Source organism: Lithobates pipiens, unplaced genomic scaffold (assembly GCF_037356315.1).
Source record: "Lithobates pipiens isolate NorthernLeopardFrog02 unplaced genomic scaffold, aLitPip1_a1.2 Scaffold_1, whole genome shotgun sequence".
Taxonomy (NCBI): domain Eukaryota; kingdom Metazoa; phylum Chordata; class Amphibia; order Anura; family Ranidae; genus Lithobates; species Lithobates pipiens.
In genome coordinates, this window is record NW_027507685.1 from 62327499 (window position 1) to 62346574 (window position 19076).

Below are 19076 nucleotides of genomic sequence, written 5' to 3' on the forward strand. Positions count from 1 at the left end.
AAAATGGGACAACCGGAAGAGATGTAGCAGGACTTACTTTTCTGACTAAAGTTGCACTTTAAATGAGAGATTTAACAGCATGGTCTAGCAGATTTTCCTCAAGAATTTGATCTTTATGTAGGATGTGCAAAGTTTTTGGATTTTTTTTATGTTTTTTTGTCGGTGACATGGTAGCATGAAAACACAGCGGGAGTGGTGATTGTAGTTCAAGCTAAATGTGTAAACAGATTGTCAGAAGTGGGATTTGAACCCACGCCTCCATTTGGAGACCAGAACACCCACACAATGTGAAGAAACAGCTCTTGAGTCTGGCGCCTTAGACCACTCGGCCATCCTGACAAGATATATTAAGGTGCTATGGCTTCCTCTGGAAATATCATCTACTCGTAGTACTCTATTGATCTATTACCATTGTCAAGGAGCTGTATGAACACTCTGAACCTAGGCCCTTTTGCAAATGCACTTCTTAAAGCATGACCTTGCACCAAGTCATACATTTCAGATCCTTTCTACCAAATCTCCTTGAGCAAAAAAAGTAGAAGATGTCCCAGGTGATCTTCGAGTGTTTGGTTGATCCGGGCGCCACAAACCAGAATCATGTCCTTGTGGCAGACCGCGTGGCCTAATGGATAAGGCGTCTGACTTCGGATCAGAAGATTGAGGGTTCGAGTCCCTTCGTGGTTGTTTTCTATGCTGCTTTCCAGTTCCTTCCTGTGACCTTCACTCGTAAATTCTTGCTTTACCCATAACAACGTGCTTCTTGCTGGAGGCTTCCAATTTGCTGAAGCCCAGAGCCTCCAAACAGAAATAAATCATAAAGTGGAAGTAAACCAATTGATTTAAGGGTTTCAAAACACAGTTACATGCATGGAATCCCGGGATTGATAACTGTCCCATTTGCTTGTGTTCTCAACCAAACTATCAAATCATCAAATGGCTGGTGTCATAACTTAAATATGCCTAAAATGGGAGAGCAACTGAGTATGTGCAGAGCAGGTTGAAACAGCGTATTACTGGATTTCAAAGTGTATAGAACCATATTTTTTAATGTTTTACATGAGTATATATGCAAAATGGGACAACCGGAAGAGATGTAGCAGGACTTACTTTTCTGACTAAAGTTGCACTTTAAATGACAGATTTAACAGCATGGTCTAGCAGATTTTCCTCAAGAATTTGATCTTTATGTAGGATGTGCAAAGTTTTTGGATTTTTTTTCATGTTTTTTTGTCGGTGACATGGTAGCATGAAAACACAGCGGGAGTGGTGATTGTAGTTCAAGCTAAATGTGTAAACAGATTGTCAGAAGAGGGATTTGAACCCACGCCTCTATTTGGAGACCAGAACACCCACACAATGTGAAGAAACAGCTCTTGAGTCTGGCGCCTTAGACCACTCGGCCATCCTGACAAGATATATTTAGGTGCTATGGCTTCCTCTGGAAATATCATCTACTCGTGGTACTCTATTGATCTATTACCATTGTCAAGGAGCTGTATGAACACTCTGAACCTAGGCCCTTTTGCAAATGCACTTCTTAAAGCATGACCTTGCACCAAGTCATACATTTCAGATCCTTTCTACCAAATCTCCTTGAGCAAAAAAAGTAGAAGCTGTCCCAGGTGATCTTCGACTGTTTGGTTGATCCGGGCGCCACAAACCAGAATCATGTCCTTGTGGCAGACCGCGTGGCATAATGGATAAGGCGTCTGACTTCGGATCAGAAGATTGAGGGTTCGAGTCCCTTCGTGGTCGTTTTCTATGCTGCTTTCCAGTTCCTTCCTGTGACCTTCACTCGTAAATTCTTGCTTTAGCCATAACAACGTGCTTCTTGCTGGAGGCTTCCAATTTGCTGAAGCCCAGAGCCTCCAAACAGAAGTAAATCATAAAGTGGAAGTAAACCAATTGATTTAGGCCCCTTTCACACTAACGTCCCGTTCAGGCCCGCCTGTCAGTTTTTCAGGCGGACCTGAACGGGTGCTCCATAGAGCTCTATGGAGCGTCGGATGTCAGCGGTGACATGTCCGCTGACATCCGACCCGCTCCGATCCGAAAAAGTGTGACGGAGGAAAAAGCTATTTTTCCATCCGTCTGCGGATCGGATCGGGTGACGACGGGCACTGCGGTCCGTCGTCATCCGATCTCCCATAGGGGAGAGCGGCGCTGTGACAGGTCCGTCCCTGCGCAGTGTGCAGAGACGGAGCTGTCATCTCCCTGCTCAGCGGGGATCGGCGGAGTGATCCCCGCTGAGCAAACGGACATCCACGGGGCGGATCAGAACTGATCCGCCCCGTGTGAAAGGACCCTAAAGGGTTTCAAAACACAGTTACATGCCTGGAATCCCGGGATTAATAACTGTCCCATTTGCTTGTGTTCTCAACCAAACTATCAAATCATCAAATGGCTGGTGTCATAACTTAAATATGCCTAAAATGGGAGAGCAACTGAGTATGTGCAGAGCAGGTTGAAACAGCGTATTACTGGATTTCAAAGTGTATAGAACCATATTTTTTAATGTTTTACATGAGTATATATGCAAAATGGGACAACCGGAAGAGATGTAGCAGGACTTACTTTTCTACTAAAGTTGCACTTTAAATGACAGATTTAACAGCATGGTCTAGCAGATTTTCCTCAAGAATTTGATCTTTATGTAGGATGTGCAAAGTTTTTGGATTTTTTTTCATGTTTTTTTGTCGGTGACATGGTAGCATGAAAACACAGCGGGAGTGGTGATTGTAGTTCAAGCTAAATGTGTAAACAGATTGTCAGAAGAGGGATTTGAACCCACGCCTCTATTTGGAGACCAGAACACCCACACAATGTGAAGAAACAGCTCTTGAGTCTGGCGCCTTAGACCACTCGGCCATCCTGACAAGATATATTGAGGTGCTATGGCTTCCTCTGGAAATATCATCTACTCGTAGTACTCTATTGATCTATTACCATTGTCAAGGAGCTGTATGAACACTCTGAACCTAGGCCCTTTTGCAAATGCACTTCTTAAAGCATGACCTTGCACCAAGTCATACATTTCAGATCCTTTCTACCAAATCTCCTTGAGCAAAAAAAGTAGAAGATGTCCCAGGTGATCTTCGAGTGTTTGGTTGATCCGGGCGCCACAAACCAGAATCATGTCCTTGTGGCAGACCGCGTGGCATAATGGATAAGGCGTCTGACTTCGGATCAGAAGATTGAGGGTTCGAGTCCCTTCGTGGTCGTTTTCTATGCTGCTTTCCAGTTCCTTCCTGTGACCTTCACTCGTAAATTCTTGCTTTAGCCATAACAACGTGCTTCTTGCTGGAGGCTTCCAATTTGCTGAAGCCCAGAGCCTCCAAACAGAAGTAAATCATAAAGTGGAAGTAAACCAATTGATTTAAGGGTTTCAAAACACAGTTACATGCCTGGAATCCCGGGATTGATAACTGTCCCATTTGCTTGTGTTCTCAACCAAACTATCAAATCATCAAATGGCTGGTGTCATAACTTAAATATTTCCCCAAAATGGGAGAGCAACTGAGTATGTGCAGAGCAGGTTGAAACAGCGTATTACTGGATTTCAAAGTGTATAGAACCATATTTTTTAATGTTTTACATGAGTATATATGCAAAATGGGACAACCGGAAGAGATGTAGCAGGACTTACTTTTCTACTAAAGTTGCACTTTAAATGACAGATTTAACAGCATGGTCTAGCAGATTTTCCTCAAGAATTTGATCTTTATGTAGGATGTGCAAAGTTTTTGGATTTTTTTTCATGTTTTTTTGTCGGTGACATGGTAGCATGAAAACACAGCGGGAGTGGTGATTGTAGTTCAAGCTAAATGTGTAAACAGATTGTCAGAAGTGCGATTTGAACCCACGCCTCCATTTGGAGACCAGAACACCCACACAATGTGAAGAAACAGCTCTTGAGTCTGGCGCCTTAGACCACTCGGCCATCCTGACAAGATATATTGAGGTGCTATGGCTTCCTCTGGAAATATCATTTACTCGTAGTACTCTATTGATCTATTACCATTGTCAAGGAGCTGTATGAACACTCTGAACCTAGGCCCTTTTGCAAATGCACTTCTTAAAGCATGACCTTGCACCAAGTCATACATTTCAGATCCTTTCTACCAAATCTCCTTGAGCAAAAAAAGTAGAAGATGTCCCAGGTGATCTTCGAGTGTTTGGTTGATCCGGGCGCCACAAACCAGAATCATGTCCTTGTGGCAGACCGCGTGGCCTAATGGATAAGGCGTCTGACTTCGGATCAGAAGATTGAGGGTTCGAGTCCCTTCGTGGTCGTTTTCTATGCTGCTTTCCAGTTCCTTCCTGTGACCTTCACTCGTAAATTCTTGCTTTAGCCATAACAACGTGCTTCTTGCTGGAGGCTTCCAATTTGCTGAAGCCCAGAGCCTCCAAACAGAAGTAAATCATAAAGTGGAAGTAAACCAATTGATTTAAGGGTTTCAAAACACAGTTACATGCCTGGAATCCCGGGATTAATAACTGTCCCATTTGCTTGTGTTCTCAACCAAACTATCAAATCATCAAATGGCTGGTGTCATAACTTAAATATGCCTAAAATGGGAGAGCAACTGAGTATGTGCAGAGCAGGTTGAAACAGCGTATTACTGGATTTCAAAGTGTATAGAACCATATTTTTTAATGTTTTACATGAGTATATATGCAAAATGGGACAACCGGAAGAGATGTAGCAGGACTTACTTTTCTACTAAAGTTGCACTTTAAATGACAGATTTAACAGCATGGTCTAGCAGATTTTCCTCAAGAATTTGATCTTTATGTAGGATGTGCAAAGTTTTTGGATTTTTTTTCATGTTTTTTTGTCGGTGACATGGTAGCATGAAAACACAGCGGGAGTGGTGATTGTAGTTCAAGCTAAATGTGTAAACAGATTGTCAGAAGTGGGATTTGAACCCACGCCTCCATTTGGAGACCAGAACACCCACACAATGTGAAGAAACAGCTCTTGAGTCTGGCGCCTTAGACCACTCGGCCATCCTGACAAGACATATTGAGGTGCTATGGCTTCCTCTGGAAATATCATCTACTCGTAGTACTCTATTGATCTATTACCATTGTCAAGGAGCTGTATGAACACTCTGAACCTAGGCCCTTTTGCAAATGCACTTCTTAAAGCATGACCTTGCACCAAGTCATACATTTCAGATCCTTTCTACCAAATCTCCTTGAGCAAAAAAAGTAGAAGATGTCCCAGGTGATCTTCGAGTGTTTGGTTGATCCGGGCGCCACAAACCAGAATCATGTCCTTGTGGCAGACCGTGTGGCCTAATGGATAAGGCGTCTGACTTCGGATCAGAAGATTGAGGGTTCGAGTCCCTTCGTGGTCGTTTTCTATGCTGCTTTCCAGTTCCTTCCTGTGACCTTCACTCGTAAATTCTTGCTTTACCCATAACAACGTGCTTCTTGCTGGAGGCTTCCAATTTGCTGAAGCCCAGAGCCTCCAAACAGAAGTAAATCATAAAGTGGAAGTAAACCAATTGATTTAAGGGTTTCAAAACACAGTTACATGCCTGGAATCCCGGGATTGATAACTGTCCCATTTGCTTGTGTTCTCAACCAAACTATCAAATCATCAAATGGCTGGTGTCATAACTTAAATATTTCCCCAAAATGGGAGAGCAACTGAGTATGTGCAGAGCAGGTTGAAACAGCGTATTACTGGAATTCAAAGTGTATAGAACCATATTTTTTAATGTTTTACATGAGTATATATGCAAAATGGGACAACCAGAAGAGATGTAGCAGGACTTACTTTTCTACTAAAGTTGCACTTTAAATGACAGATTTAACAGCATGGTCTAGCAGATTTTCCTCAAGAATTTGATCTTTATGTAGGATGTGCAAAGTTTTTGGATTTTTTTTCATGTTTTTTTGTCGGTGACATGGTAGCATGAAAACACAGCGGGAGTGGTGATTGTAGTTCAAGCTAAATGTGTAAACAGATTGTCAGAAGTGGGATTTGAACCCACGCCTCCATTTGGAGACCAGAACACCCACACAATGTGAAGAAACAGCTCTTGAGTCTGGCGCCTTAGACCACTCGGCCATCCTGACAAAATATATTGAGGTGATATGGCTTCCTCTGGAAATATCATCTACTCGTAGTACTCTATTGATCTATTACCATTGTCAAGGAGCTGTATGAACACTCTGAACCTAGGCCCTTTTGCAAATGCACTTCTTAAAGCATGACCTTGCACCAAGTCATACATTTCAGATCCTTTCTACCAAATCTCCTTGAGCAAAAAAAGTAGAAGATGTCCCAGGTGATCTTCGAGTGTTTGGTTGATCCGGGTGCCACAAACCAGAATCATGTCCTTGTGGCAGACCGCGTGGCATAATGGATAAGGCGTCTGACTTCGGATCAGAAGATTGAGGGTTCGAGTCCCTTCGTGGTCGTTTTCTATGCTGCTTTCCAGTTCCTTCCTGTGACCTTCACTCGTAAATTCTTGCTTTAGCCATAACAACGTGCTTCTTGCTGGAGGCTTCCAATTTGCTGAAGCCCAGAGCCTCCAAACAGAAGTAAATCATAAAGTGGAAGTAAACCAATTGATTTAAGGGTTTCAAAACACAGTTACATGCCTGGAATCCCGGGATTAATAACTGTCCCATTTGCTTGTGTTCTCAACCAAACTATCAAATCATCAAATGGCTGGTGTCATAACTTAAATATTTCCCCAAAATGGGAGAGCAACTGAGTATGTGCAGAGCAGGTTGAAACAGCGTATTACTGGATTTCAAAGTGTATAGAACCATATTTTTTAATGTTTTACATGAGTATATATGCAAAATGGGACAACCGGAAGAGATGTAGCAGGACTTACTTTTCTACTAAAGTTGCACTTTAAATGACAGATTTAACAGCATGGTCTAGCAGATTTTCCTCAAGAATTTGATCTTTATGTAGGATGTGCAATGTTTTTGGATTTTTTTTCATGTTTTTTTGTCGGTGACATTGTAGCATGAAAACACAGCGGGAGTGGTGATTGTAGTTCAAGCTAAATGTGTAAACAGATTGTCAGAAGTGGGATTTGAACCCACGCCTCCATTTGGAGACCAGAACACCCACACAATGTGAAGAAACAGCTCTTGAGTCTGGCGCCTTAGACCACTCGGCCATCCTGACAAGATATATTGAGGTGCTATGGCTTCCTCTGGAAATATCATTTACTCGTAGTACTCTATTGATCTATTACCATTGTCAAGGAGCTGTATGAACACTCTGAACCTAGGCCCTTTTGCAAATGCACTTCTTAAAGCATGACCTTGCACCAAGTCATACATTTCAGATCCTTTCTACCAAATCTCCTTGAGCAAAAAAAGTAGAAGATGTCCCAGGTGATCTTCGAGTGTTTGGTTGATCCGGGCGCCACAAACCAGAATCATGTCCTTGTGGCAGACCGCGTGGCCTAATGGATAAGGCGTCTGACTTCGGATCAGAAGATTGAGGGTTCGAGTCCCTTCGTGGTCGTTTTCTATGCTGCTTTCCAGTTCCTTCCTGTGACCTTCACTCGTAAATTCTTGCTTTAGCCATAACAACGTGCTTCTTGCTGGAGGCTTCCAATTTGCTGAAGCCCAGAGCCTCCAAACAGAAGTAAATCATAAAGTGGAAGTAAACCAATTGATTTAAGGGTTTCAAAACACAGTTACATGCCTGGAATCCCGGGATTAATAACTGTCCCATTTGCTTGTGTTCTCAACCAAACTATCAAATCATCAAATGGCTGGTGTCATAACTTAAATATGCCTAAAATGGGAGAGCAACTGAGTATGTGCAGAGCAGGTTGAAACAGCGTATTACTGGATTTCAAAGTGTATAGAACCATATTTTTTAATGTTTTACATGAGTATATATGCAAAATGGGACAACCGGAAGAGATGTAGCAGGACTTACTTTTCTACTAAAGTTGCACTTTAAATGACAGATTTAACAGCATGGTCTAGCAGATTTTCCTCAAGAATTTGATCTTTATGTAGGATGTGCAAAGTTTTTGGATTTTTATTCATGTTTTTTTGTCGGTGGCATGGTAGCATGAAAACACAGCGGGAGTGGTGATTGTAGTTCAAGCTAAATGTGTAAACAGATTGTCAGAAGTGGGATTTGAACCCACGCCTCCATTTGGAGACCAGAACACCCACACAATGTGAAGAAACAGCTCTTGAGTCTGGCGCCTTAGACCACTCGGCCATCCTGACAAGACATATTGAGGTGCTATGGCTTCCTCTGGAAATATCATCTACTCGTAGTACTCTATTGATCTATTACCATTGTCAAGGAGCTGTATGAACACTCTGAACCTAGGCCCTTTTGCAAATGCACTTCTTAAAGCATGACCTTGCACCAAGTCATACATTTCAGATCCTTTCTACCAAATCTCCTTGAGCAAAAAAAGTAGAAGATGTCCCAGGTGATCTTCGAGTGTTTGGTTGATCCGGGCGCCACAAACCAGAATCATGTCCTTGTGGCAGACCGTGTGGCCTAATGGATAAGGCGTCTGACTTCGCATCAGAAGATTGAGGGTTCGAGTCCCTTCGTGGTCGTTTTCTATGCTGCTTTCCAGTTCCTTCCTGTGACCTTCACTCGTAAATTCTTGCTTTACCCATAACAACGTGCTTCTTGCTGGAGGCTTCCAATTTGCTGAAGCCCAGAGCCTCCAAACAGAAGTAAATCATAAAGTGGAAGTAAACCAATTGATTTAAGGGTTTCAAAACACAGTTACATGCCTGGAATCCCGGGATTGATAACTGTCCCATTTGCTTGTGTTCTCAACCAAACTATCAAATCATCAAATGGCTGGTGTCATAACTTAAATATTTCCCCAAAATGGGAGAGCAACTGAGTATGTGCAGAGCAGGTTGAAACAGCGTATTACTGGATTTCAAAGTGTATAGAACCATATTTTTTAATGTTTTACATGAGTATATATGCAAAATGGGACAACCAGAAGAGATGTAGCAGGACTTACTTTTCTACTAAAGTTGCACTTTAAATGACAGATTTAACAGCATGGTCTAGCAGATTTTCCTCAAGAATTTGATCTTTATGTAGGATGTGCAAAGTTTTTGGATTTTTTTTCATGTTTTTTTGTTGGTGACATGGTAGCATGAAAACACAGCGGGAGTGGTGATTGTAGTTCAAGCTAAATGTGTAAACAGATTGTCAGAAGTGGGATTTGAACCCACGCCTCCATTTGGAGACCAGAACACCCACACAATGTGAAGAAACAGCTCTTGAGTCTGGCGCCTTAGACCACTCGGCCATCCTGACAAGACATATTGAGGTGCTATGGCTTCCTCTGGAAATATCATCTACTCGTAGTACTCTATTGATCTATTACCATTGTCAAGGAGCTGTATGAACACTCTGAACCTAGGCCCTTTTGCAAATGCACTTCTTAAAGCATGACCTTGCACCAAGTCATACATTTCAGATCCTTTCTACCAAATCTCCTTGAGCAAAAAAAGTAGAAGATGTCCCAGGTGATCTTCGAGTGTTTGGTTGATCCGGGCGCCACAAACCAGAATCATGTCCTTGTGGCAGACCGTGTGGCCTAGTGGATAAGGCGTCTGACTTCGGATCAGAAGATTGAGGGTTCGAGTCCCTTCGTGGTCGTTTTCTATGCTGCTTTCCAGTTCCTTCCTGTGACCTTCACTCGTAAATTCTTGCTTTACCCATAACAACGTGCTTCTTGCTGGAGGCTTCCAATTTGCTGAAGCCCAGAGCCTCCAAACAGAAGTAAATCATAAAGTGGAAGTAAACCAATTGATTTAAGGGTTTCAAAACACAGTTACATGCCTGGAATCCCGGGATTGATAACTGTCCCATTTGCTTGTGTTCTCAACCAAACTATCAAATCATCAAATGGCTGGTGTCATAACTTAAATATTTCCCCAAAATGGGAGAGCAACTGAGTATGTGCAGAGCAGGTTGAAACAGCGTATTACTGGATTTCAAAGTGTATAGAACCATATTTTTTAATGTTTTACATGAGTATATATGCAAAATGGGACAACCAGAAGAGATGTAGCAGGACTTACTTTTCTACTAAAGTTGCACTTTAAATGACAGATTTAACAGCATGGTCTAGCAGATTTTCCTCAAGAATTTGATCTTTATGTAGGATGTGCAAAGTTTTTGGATTTTTTTTCATGTTTTTTTGTCGGTGACATGGTAGCATGAAAACACAGCGGGAGTGGTGATTGTAGTTCAAGCTAAATGTGTAAACAGATTGTCAGAAGTGGGATTTGAACCCACGCCTCCATTTGGAGACCAGAACACCCACACAATGTGAAGAAACAGCTCTTGAGTCTGGCGCCTTAGACCACTCGGCCATCCTGACAAAATATATTGAGGTGCTATGGCTTCCTCTGGAAATATCATCTACTCGTAGTACTCTATTGATCTATTACCATTGTCAAGGAGCTGTATGAACACTCTGAACCTAGGCCCTTTTGCAAATGCACTTCTTAAAGCATGACCTTGCACCAAGTCATACATTTCAGATCCTTTCTACCAAATCTCCTTGAGCAAAAAAAGTAGAAGATGTCCCAGGTGATCTTCGAGTGTTTGGTTGATCCGGGTGCCACAAACCAGAATCATGTCCTTGTGGCAGACCGCGTGGCATAATGGATAAGGCGTCTGACTTCGGATCAGAAGATTGAGGGTTCGAGTCCCTTCGTGGTCGTTTTCTATGCTGCTTTCCAGTTCCTTCCTGTGACCTTCACTCGTAAATTCTTGCTTTAGCCATAACAACGTGCTTCTTGCTGGAGGCTTCCAATTTGCTGAAGCCCAGAGCCTCCAAACAGAAGTAAATCATAAAGTGGAAGTAAACCAATTGATTTAAGGGTTTCAAAACACAGTTACATGCCTGGAATCCCGGGATTAATAACTGTCCCATTTGCTTGTGTTCTCAACCAAACTATCAAATCATCAAATGGCAGGTGTCATAACTTAAATATTTCCCCAAAATGGGAGAGCAACTGAGTATGTGCAGAGCAGGTTGAAACAGCGTATTACTGGATTTCAAAGTGTATAGAACCATATTTTTTAATGTTTTACATGAGTATATATGCAAAATGGGACAACCGGAAGAGATGTAGCAGGACTTACTTTTCTACTAAAGTTGCACTTTAAATGACAGATTTAACAGCATGGTCTAGCAGATTTTCCTCAAGAATTTGATCTTTATGTAGGATGTGCAACGTTTTTGGATTTTTTTTCATGTTTTTTTGTCGGTGACATGGTAGCATGAAAACACAGCGGGAGTGGTGATTGTAGTTCAAGCTAAATGTGTAAACAGATTGTCAGAAGTGGGATTTGAACCCACGCCTCCATTTGGAGACCAGAACACCCACACAATGTGAAGAAACAGCTCTTGAGTCTGGCGCCTTAGACCACTCGGCCATCCTGACAAGATATATTGAGGTGTATGGCTTCCTCTGGAAATATCATTTACTCGTAGTACTCTATTGATCTATTACCATTGTCAAGGAGCTGTATGAACACTCTGAACCTAGGCCCTTTTGCAAATGCACTTCTTAAAGCATGACCTTGCACCAAGTCATACATTTCAGATCCTTTCTACCAAATCTCCTTGAGCAAAAAAAGTAGAAGATGTCCCAGGTGATCTTCGAGTGTTTGGTTGATCCGGGCGCCACAAACCAGAATCATGTCCTTGTGGCAGACCGCGTGGCCTAAAGGATAAGGCGTCTGACTTCGGATCAGAAGATTGAGGGTTCGAGTCCCTTCGTGGTTGTTTTCTATGCTGCTTTCCAGTTCCTTCCTGTGACCTTCACTCGTAAATTCTTGCTTTAGCCATAACAACGTGCTTCTTGCTGGAGGCTTCCAATTTGCTGAAGCCCAGAGCCTCCAAACAGAAGTAAATCATAAAGTGGAAGTAAACCAATTGATTTAAGGGTTTCAAAACACAGTTACATGCCTGGAATCCCGGGATTAATAACTGTCCCATTTGCTTGTGTTCTCAACCAAACTATCAAATCATCAAATGGCTGGTGTCATAACTTAAATATGCCTAAAATGGGAGAGCAACTGAGTATGTGCAGAGCAGGTTGAAACAGCGTATTACTGGATTTCAAAGTGTATAGAACCATATTTTTTAATGTTTTACATGAGTATATATGCAAAATGGGACAACCGGAAGAGATGTAGCAGGACTTACTTTTCTACTAAAGTTGCACTTTAAATGACAGATTTAACAGCATGGTCTAGCAGATTTTCCTCAAGAATTTGATCTTTATGTAGGATGTGCAAAGTTTTTGGATTTTTTTTCATGTTTTTTTGTCGGTGACATGGTAGCATGAAAACACAGCGGGAGTGGTGATTGTAGTTCAAGCTAAATGTGTAAACAGATTGTCAGAAGTGGGATTTGAACCCACGCCTCCATTTGGAGACCAGAACACCCACACAATGTGAAGAAACAGCTCTTGAGTCTGGCGCCTTAGACCACTCGGCCATCCTGACAAGACATATTGAGGTGCTATGGCTTCCTCTGGAAATATCATCTACTCGTAGTACTCTATTGATCTATTACCATTGTCAAGGAGCTGTATGAACACTCTGAACCTAGGCCCTTTTGCAAATGCACTTCTTAAAGCATGACCTTGCACCAAGTCATACATTTCAGATCCTTTCTACCAAATCTCCTTGAGCAAAAAAAGTAGAAGATGTCCCAGGTGATCTTCGAGTGTTTGGTTGATCCGGGCGCCACAAACCAGAATCATGTCCTTGTGGCAGACCGTGTGGCCTAATGGATAAGGCGTCTGACTTCGCATCAGAAGATTGAGGGTTCGAGTCCCTTCGTGGTCGTTTTCTATGCTGCTTTCCAGTTCCTTCCTGTGACCTTCACTCGTAAATTCTTGCTTTACCCATAACAACGTGCTTCTTGCTGGAGGCTTCCAATTTGCTGAAGCCCAGAGCCTCCAAACAGAAGTAAATCATAAAGTGGAAGTAAACCAATTGATTTAAGGGTTTCAAAACACAGTTACATGCCTGGAATCCCGGGATTGATAACTGTCCCATTTGCTTGTGTTCTCAACCAAACTATCAAATCATCAAATGGCTGGTGTCATAACTTAAATATTTCCCCAAAATGGGAGAGCAACTGAGTATGTGCAGAGCAGGTTGAAACAGCGTATTACTGGATTTCAAAGTGTATAGAACCATATTTTTTAATGTTTTACATGAGTATATATGCAAAATGGGACAACCAGAAGAGATGTAGCAGGACTTACTTTTCTACTAAAGTTGCACTTTAAATGACAGATTTAACAGCATGGTCCAGCAGATTTTCCTCAAGAATTTGATCTTTATGTAGGATGTGCAAAGTTTTTGGATTTTTTTTCATGTTTTTTTGTCGGTGACATGGTAGCATGAAAACACAGCGGGAGTGGTGATTGTAGTTCAAGCTAAATGTGTAAACAGATTGTCAGAAGTGGGATTTGAACCCACGCCTCCATTTGGAGACCAGAACACCCACACAATGTGAAGAAACAGCTCTTGAGTCTGGCGCCTTAGACCACTCGGCCATCCTGACAAGACATATTGAGGTGCTATGGCTTCCTCTGGAAATATCATCTACTCGTAGTACTCTATTGATCTATTACCATTGTCAAGGAGCTGTATGAACACTCTGAACCTAGGCCCTTTTGCAAATGCACTTCTTAAAGCATGACCTTGCACCAAGTCATACATTTCAGATCCTTTCTACCAAATCTCCTTGAGCAAAAAAAGTAGAAGATGTCCCAGGTGATCTTCGAGTGTTTGGTTGATCCGGGCGCCACAAACCAGAATCATGTCCTTGTGGCAGACCGTGTGGCCTAATGGATAAGGCGTCTGACTTCGGATCAGAAGATTGAGGGTTCGAGTCCCTTCGTGGTCGTTTTCTATGCTGCTTTCCAGTTCCTTCCTGTGACCTTCACTCGTAAATTCTTGCTTTACCCATAACAACGTGCTTCTTGCTGGAGGCTTCCAATTTGCTGAAGCCCAGAGCCTCCAAACAGAAGTAAATCATAAAGTGGAAGTAAACCAATTGATTTAAGGGTTTCAAAACACAGTTACATGCCTGGAATCCCGGGATTGATAACTGTCCCATTTGCTTGTGTTCTCAACCAAACTATCAAATCATCAAATGGCTGGTGTCATAACTTAAATATTTCCCCAAAATGGGAGAGCAACTGAGTATGTGCAGAGCAGGTTGAAACAGCGTATTACTGGATTTCAAAGTGTATAGAACCATATTTTTTAATGTTTTACATGAGTATATATGCAAAATGGGACAACCAGAAGAGATGTAGCAGGACTTACTTTTCTACTAAAGTTGCACTTTAAATGACAGATTTAACAGCATGGTCTAGCAGATTTTCCTCAAGAATTTGATCTTTATGTAGGATGTGCAAAGTTTTTGGATTTTTTTTCATGTTTTTTTGTCGTTGACATGGTAGCATGAAAACACAGCGGGAGTGGTGATTGTAGTTCAAGCTAAATGTGTAAACAGATTGTCAGAAGTGGGATTTGAACCCACGCCTCCATTTGGAGACCAGAACACCCACACAATGTGAAGAAACAGCTCTTGAGTCTGGTGCCTTAGACCACTCAGCCATCCTGACAAGATATATTGAGGTGCTATGGCTTCCTCTGGAAATATCATCTACTCGTAGTACTCTATTGATCTATTACCATTGTCAAGGAGCTGTATGAACACTCTGAACCTAGGCCCTTTTGCAAATGCACTTCTTAAAGCATGACCTTGCACCAAGTCATACATTTCAGATCCTTTCTACCAAATCTCCTTGAGCAAAAAAAGTAGAAGATGTCCCAGGTGATCTTCGAGTGTTTGGTTGATCCGGGCGCCACAAACCAGAATCATGTCCTTGTGGCAGACCGCGTGGCCTAATGGATAAGGCGTCTGACTTCGGATCAGAAGATTGAGGGTTCGAGTCCCTTCGTGGTCGTTTTCTATGCTGCTTTCCAGTTCCTTCCTGTGACCTTCACTCGTAAATTCTTGCTTTACCCATAACAACGTGCTTCTTGCTGGAGGCTTCCAATTTGCTGAAGCCCAGAGCCTCCAAACAGAAGTAAATCATAAAGTGGAAGTAAACCAATTGATTTAAGGGTTTCAAAACACAGTTACATGCCTGGAATCCCGGGATTGATAACTGTCCCATTTGCTTGTGTTCTCAACCAAACTATCAAATCATCAAATGGCTGGTGTCATAACTTAAATATGCCTAAAATGGGAGAGCAACTGAGTATGTGCAGAGCAGGTTGAAACAGCGTATTACTGGATTTCAAAGTGTATAGAAGCATATTTTTTAATGTTTTACATGAGTATATATGCAAAATGGGACAACCGGAAGAGATGTAGCAGGACTTACTTTTCTGACTAAAGTTGCACTTTAAATGACAGATTTAACAGCATGGTCTAGCAGATTTTCCTCAAGAATTTGATCTTTATGTAGGATGTGCAAAGTTTTTGGATTTTTTTTCATGTTTTTTTTTCGGTGACATGGTAGCATGAAAACACAGCGGGAGTGGTGATTGTAGTTCAAGCTAAATGTGTAAACAGATTGTCAGAAGTGGGATTTGAACCCACGCCTCCATTTGGAGACCAGAACACCCACACAACGTGAAGAAACAGCTCTTGAGTCTGGCGCCTTAGACCACTCGGCCATCCTGACAAGATATATTGAGGTGCTATGGCTTCCTCTGGAAATATCATCTACTCGTAGTACTCTATTGATCTATTACCATTGTCAAGGAGCTGTATGAACACTCTGAACCTAGGCCCTTTTGCAAATGCACTTCTTAAAGCATGACCTTGCACCAAGTCATACATTTCAGATCCTTTCTACCAAATCTCCTTGAGCAAAAAAAGTAGAAGATGTCCCAGGTGATCTTCGAGTGTTTGGTTGATCCGGGCGCCACAAACCAGAATCATGTCCTTGTGGCAGACCGCGTGGCCTAATGGATAAGGCGTCTGACTTCGGATCAGAAGATTGAGGGTTCGCGTCCCTTCATGGTCGTTTTCTATGCTGCTTTCCAGTTCCTTCCTGTGACCTTCACTCGTAAATTCTTGCTTTAGCCATAACAACGTGCTTCTTGCTGGAGGCTTCCAATTTGCTGAAGCCCAGAGCCTCCAAACAGAAATAAATCATAAAGTGGAAGTAAACCAATTGATTTAAGGGTTTCAAAACACAGTTACATGCATGGAATCCCGGGATTGATAACTGTCCCATTTGCTTGTGTTCTCAACCAAACTATCAAATCATCAAATGGCTGGTGTCATAACTTAAATATGCCTAAAATGGGAGAGCAACTGAGTATGTGCAGAGCAGGTTGAAACAGCGTATTACTGGATTTCAAAGTGTATAGAAGCATATTTTTTAATGTTTTACATGAGTATATATGCAAAATGGGACAACCGGAAGAGATGTAGCAGGACTTACTTTTCTGACTAAAGTTGCACTTTAAATGAGAGATTTAACAGCATGGTCTAGCAGATTTTCCTCAAGAATTTGATCTTTATGTAGGATGTGCAAAGTTTTTGGATTTTTTTTCATGTTTTTTTGTCGGTGACATGGTAGCATGAAAACACAGCGGGAGTGGTGATTGTAGTTCAAGCTAAATGTGTAATCAGATTGTCAGAAGTGGGATTTGAACCCACGCCTCCATTTGGAGACCAGAACACCCACACAATGTGAAGAAACAGCTCTTGAGTCTGGCGCCTTAGACCACTCGGCCATCCTGACAAGATATATTGAGGTGCTATGGCTTCCTCTGGAAATATCATCTACTCGTGGTACTCTATTGATCTATTACCATTGTCAAGGAGCTGTATGAACACTCTGAACCTAGGCCATTTTGCAAATGCACTTCTTAAAGCATGACCTTGCACCAAGTCATACATTTCAGATCCTTTCTACCCAATCTCCTTGAGCAAAAAAAGTAGAAGATGTCCCACGTGATCTTCGAGTGTTTGGTTGATCCGGGCGCCACAAACCAGAATCATGTCCTTGTGGCAGACCGCGTGGCCTAATGGATAAGGCGTCTGACTTCGGATCAGAAGATTGAGGGTTCGAGTCCCTTCGTGGTTGTTTTCTATGCTGCTTTCCAGTTCCTTCCTGTGACCTTCACTCGTAAATTCTTGCTTTACCCATAACAACGTGCTTCTTGCTGGAGGCTTCCAATTTGCTGAAGCCCAGAGCCTCCAAACAGAAGTAAATCATAAAGTGGAAGTAAACCAATTGATTTAAGGGTTTCAAAACACAGTTACATGCCTGGAATCCCGGGATTGATAACTGTCCCATTTGCTTGTGTTCTCAACCAAACTATCAAATCATCAAATGGCTGGTGTCATAACTTAAATATGCCTAAAATGGGAGAGCAACTGAGTATGTGCAGAGCAGGTTGAAACAGCGTATTACTGGATTTCAAAGTGTATAGAAGCATATTTTTTAATGTTTTACATGAGTATATATGCAAAATGGGACAACCGGAAGAGATGTAGCAGGACTTACTTTTCTGACTAAAGTTGCACTTTAAATGACAGATTTAACAGCATGGTCTAGCAGATTTTCCTCAAGAATTTGATCTTTATGTAGGATGTGCAAAGTTTTGGGATTTTTTTTCATGTTTTTTTGTCGGTGACATGGTAGCATGAAAACACAGCGGGAGTGGTGATTGTAGTTCAAGCTAAATGTGTAAACAGATTGTCAGAAGTGGGATTTGAAACCACGCCTCCATTTGGACACCAGAACACCCACACAATGTGAAGAAACAGCCCTTGAGTCTGGAGCCTTAGACCACTCGGCCATCCTGACAAGATACATTGAGGTACTTTGGCTTCCTCTGGAAATATCATCTACTCGTGGTACTCTATTGATCTATTACCATTGTCAAGGAGCTGTATGAACACTCTGAACCTAGGCCCTTTTGCAAATGCACTTCTTAAAGCATGACCTTGCACCAAGTCATACATTTCAGATCCTTTCTACCAAATCTCCTTGAGCAAAAAAAGTAGAAGATGTCCCAGGTGATCTTCGAGTGTTTGGTTGATCCGGGCGCCACAAACCAGAATCATGTCCTTGTGGCAGACCGCGTGGCCTAATGGATAAGGCGTCTGACTTCGGATCAGAAGATTGAGGGTTCGAGTCCCTTCGTGGTCGTTTTCTATGCTGCTTTCCAGTTCCTTCCTGTGACCTTCACTCGTAAATTCTTGCTTTACCCATAACAACGTGCTTCTTGCTGGAGGCTTCCAATTTGCTGAAGCCCAGAGCCTCCAAACAGAAGTAAATCATAAAGTGGAAGTAAACCAATTGATTTAAGGGTTTCAAAACACAGTTACATGCCTGGAATCCCGGGATTGATAACTGTCCCATTTGCTTGTGTTCTCAACCAAACTATCAAATCATCAAATGGCTGGTGTCATAACTTAAATATGCCTAAAATGGGAGAGCAACTGAGTATGTGCAGAGCAGGTTGAAACAGCGTATTACTGGATTTCAAAGTGTATAGAAGCATATTTTTTAATGTTTTACATGAGTATATATGCAAAATGGGACAACCGGAAGAGATGTAGCAGGACTTACTTTTCTGACTAAAGTTGCACTTTAAATGACAGATTTAACAGCATGGTCTAGCAGATTTTCCTCAAGAATTTGATCTTTATGTAGGATGTGCAAAGTTTTGGGATTTTTTTTCATGTTTTTTTGTCGGTGACATGGTAGCATGAAAACACAGCGGGAGTGGTGATTGTAGTTCAAGCTAAATGTGTAAACAGATTGTCAGAAGTGGGATTTGAACCCACGCCTCTATTTGGAGACCAGAACACCCACACAATGTGAAGAAACAGCTCTTGAGTCTGGCGCCTTAGACCACTCAGCCATCCTGACAAGATATATTGAGATGCTATGGCTTCCTCTGGAAATATCATCTACTCGTAGTACTCTATTGATCTATTACCATTGTCAAGGAGCTGTATGAACACTCTGAACCTAGGCCCTTTTGCAAATGCACTTCTTAA

General features: G+C 42.0%; 17 non-coding genes across 17 annotated transcripts; 5 read left to right on the top strand and 12 right to left on the bottom strand.

The window, feature by feature from the left end:
* Nucleotides 1-229: 229 nt before the first annotated feature.
* Nucleotides 230-339, bottom strand: TRNAL-CAA (transfer RNA leucine (anticodon CAA)). Its single transcript has 2 exons — nt 302-339; nt 230-275 (listed from the first exon to the last, which is right to left on the bottom strand). It is a non-coding gene; the product is annotated as a tRNA-Leu (tRNA).
* Nucleotides 340-4220: 3881 nt separating this feature from the next.
* TRNAR-UCG (transfer RNA arginine (anticodon UCG)) lies at nt 4221-4293 on the top strand. Its single transcript has one exon. It is a non-coding gene; the product is annotated as a tRNA-Arg (tRNA).
* Nucleotides 4294-4908: 615 nt separating this feature from the next.
* Nucleotides 4909-5018, bottom strand: TRNAL-CAA (transfer RNA leucine (anticodon CAA)). Its single transcript has 2 exons — nt 4981-5018; nt 4909-4954 (listed from the first exon to the last, which is right to left on the bottom strand). It is a non-coding gene; the product is annotated as a tRNA-Leu (tRNA).
* Nucleotides 5019-5980: 962 nt separating this feature from the next.
* TRNAL-CAA (transfer RNA leucine (anticodon CAA)) lies at nt 5981-6090 on the bottom strand. Its single transcript has 2 exons — nt 6053-6090; nt 5981-6026 (listed from the first exon to the last, which is right to left on the bottom strand). It is a non-coding gene; the product is annotated as a tRNA-Leu (tRNA).
* Nucleotides 6091-7052: 962 nt separating this feature from the next.
* TRNAL-CAA (transfer RNA leucine (anticodon CAA)) lies at nt 7053-7162 on the bottom strand. Its single transcript has 2 exons — nt 7125-7162; nt 7053-7098 (listed from the first exon to the last, which is right to left on the bottom strand). It is a non-coding gene; the product is annotated as a tRNA-Leu (tRNA).
* A 272-nt stretch (nt 7163-7434) lies between these two features.
* Nucleotides 7435-7507, top strand: TRNAR-UCG (transfer RNA arginine (anticodon UCG)). The gene has a single exon. It is a non-coding gene; the product is annotated as a tRNA-Arg (tRNA).
* A 615-nt stretch (nt 7508-8122) lies between these two features.
* Nucleotides 8123-8232, bottom strand: TRNAL-CAA (transfer RNA leucine (anticodon CAA)). The gene is made up of 2 exons: nt 8195-8232; nt 8123-8168 (listed from the first exon to the last, which is right to left on the bottom strand). It is a non-coding gene; the product is annotated as a tRNA-Leu (tRNA).
* A 962-nt stretch (nt 8233-9194) lies between these two features.
* TRNAL-CAA (transfer RNA leucine (anticodon CAA)) lies at nt 9195-9304 on the bottom strand. Its single transcript has 2 exons — nt 9267-9304; nt 9195-9240 (listed from the first exon to the last, which is right to left on the bottom strand). It is a non-coding gene; the product is annotated as a tRNA-Leu (tRNA).
* A 272-nt stretch (nt 9305-9576) lies between these two features.
* On the top strand, nt 9577-9649 carry TRNAR-UCG (transfer RNA arginine (anticodon UCG)). Its single transcript has one exon. It is a non-coding gene; the product is annotated as a tRNA-Arg (tRNA).
* A 617-nt stretch (nt 9650-10266) lies between these two features.
* On the bottom strand, nt 10267-10376 carry TRNAL-CAA (transfer RNA leucine (anticodon CAA)). The gene is made up of 2 exons: nt 10339-10376; nt 10267-10312 (listed from the first exon to the last, which is right to left on the bottom strand). It is a non-coding gene; the product is annotated as a tRNA-Leu (tRNA).
* Nucleotides 10377-11338: 962 nt separating this feature from the next.
* On the bottom strand, nt 11339-11448 carry TRNAL-CAA (transfer RNA leucine (anticodon CAA)). The gene is made up of 2 exons: nt 11411-11448; nt 11339-11384 (listed from the first exon to the last, which is right to left on the bottom strand). It is a non-coding gene; the product is annotated as a tRNA-Leu (tRNA).
* Nucleotides 11449-12407: 959 nt separating this feature from the next.
* TRNAL-CAA (transfer RNA leucine (anticodon CAA)) lies at nt 12408-12517 on the bottom strand. The gene is made up of 2 exons: nt 12480-12517; nt 12408-12453 (listed from the first exon to the last, which is right to left on the bottom strand). It is a non-coding gene; the product is annotated as a tRNA-Leu (tRNA).
* Nucleotides 12518-13479: 962 nt separating this feature from the next.
* On the bottom strand, nt 13480-13589 carry TRNAL-CAA (transfer RNA leucine (anticodon CAA)). Its single transcript has 2 exons — nt 13552-13589; nt 13480-13525 (listed from the first exon to the last, which is right to left on the bottom strand). It is a non-coding gene; the product is annotated as a tRNA-Leu (tRNA).
* Nucleotides 13590-14933: 1344 nt separating this feature from the next.
* Nucleotides 14934-15006, top strand: TRNAR-UCG (transfer RNA arginine (anticodon UCG)). Its single transcript has one exon. It is a non-coding gene; the product is annotated as a tRNA-Arg (tRNA).
* Nucleotides 15007-15622: 616 nt separating this feature from the next.
* Nucleotides 15623-15732, bottom strand: TRNAL-CAA (transfer RNA leucine (anticodon CAA)). Its single transcript has 2 exons — nt 15695-15732; nt 15623-15668 (listed from the first exon to the last, which is right to left on the bottom strand). It is a non-coding gene; the product is annotated as a tRNA-Leu (tRNA).
* Nucleotides 15733-16693: 961 nt separating this feature from the next.
* Nucleotides 16694-16803, bottom strand: TRNAL-CAA (transfer RNA leucine (anticodon CAA)). The gene is made up of 2 exons: nt 16766-16803; nt 16694-16739 (listed from the first exon to the last, which is right to left on the bottom strand). It is a non-coding gene; the product is annotated as a tRNA-Leu (tRNA).
* A 1343-nt stretch (nt 16804-18146) lies between these two features.
* Nucleotides 18147-18219, top strand: TRNAR-UCG (transfer RNA arginine (anticodon UCG)). The gene has a single exon. It is a non-coding gene; the product is annotated as a tRNA-Arg (tRNA).
* Nucleotides 18220-19076: the final 857 nt, after the last annotated feature.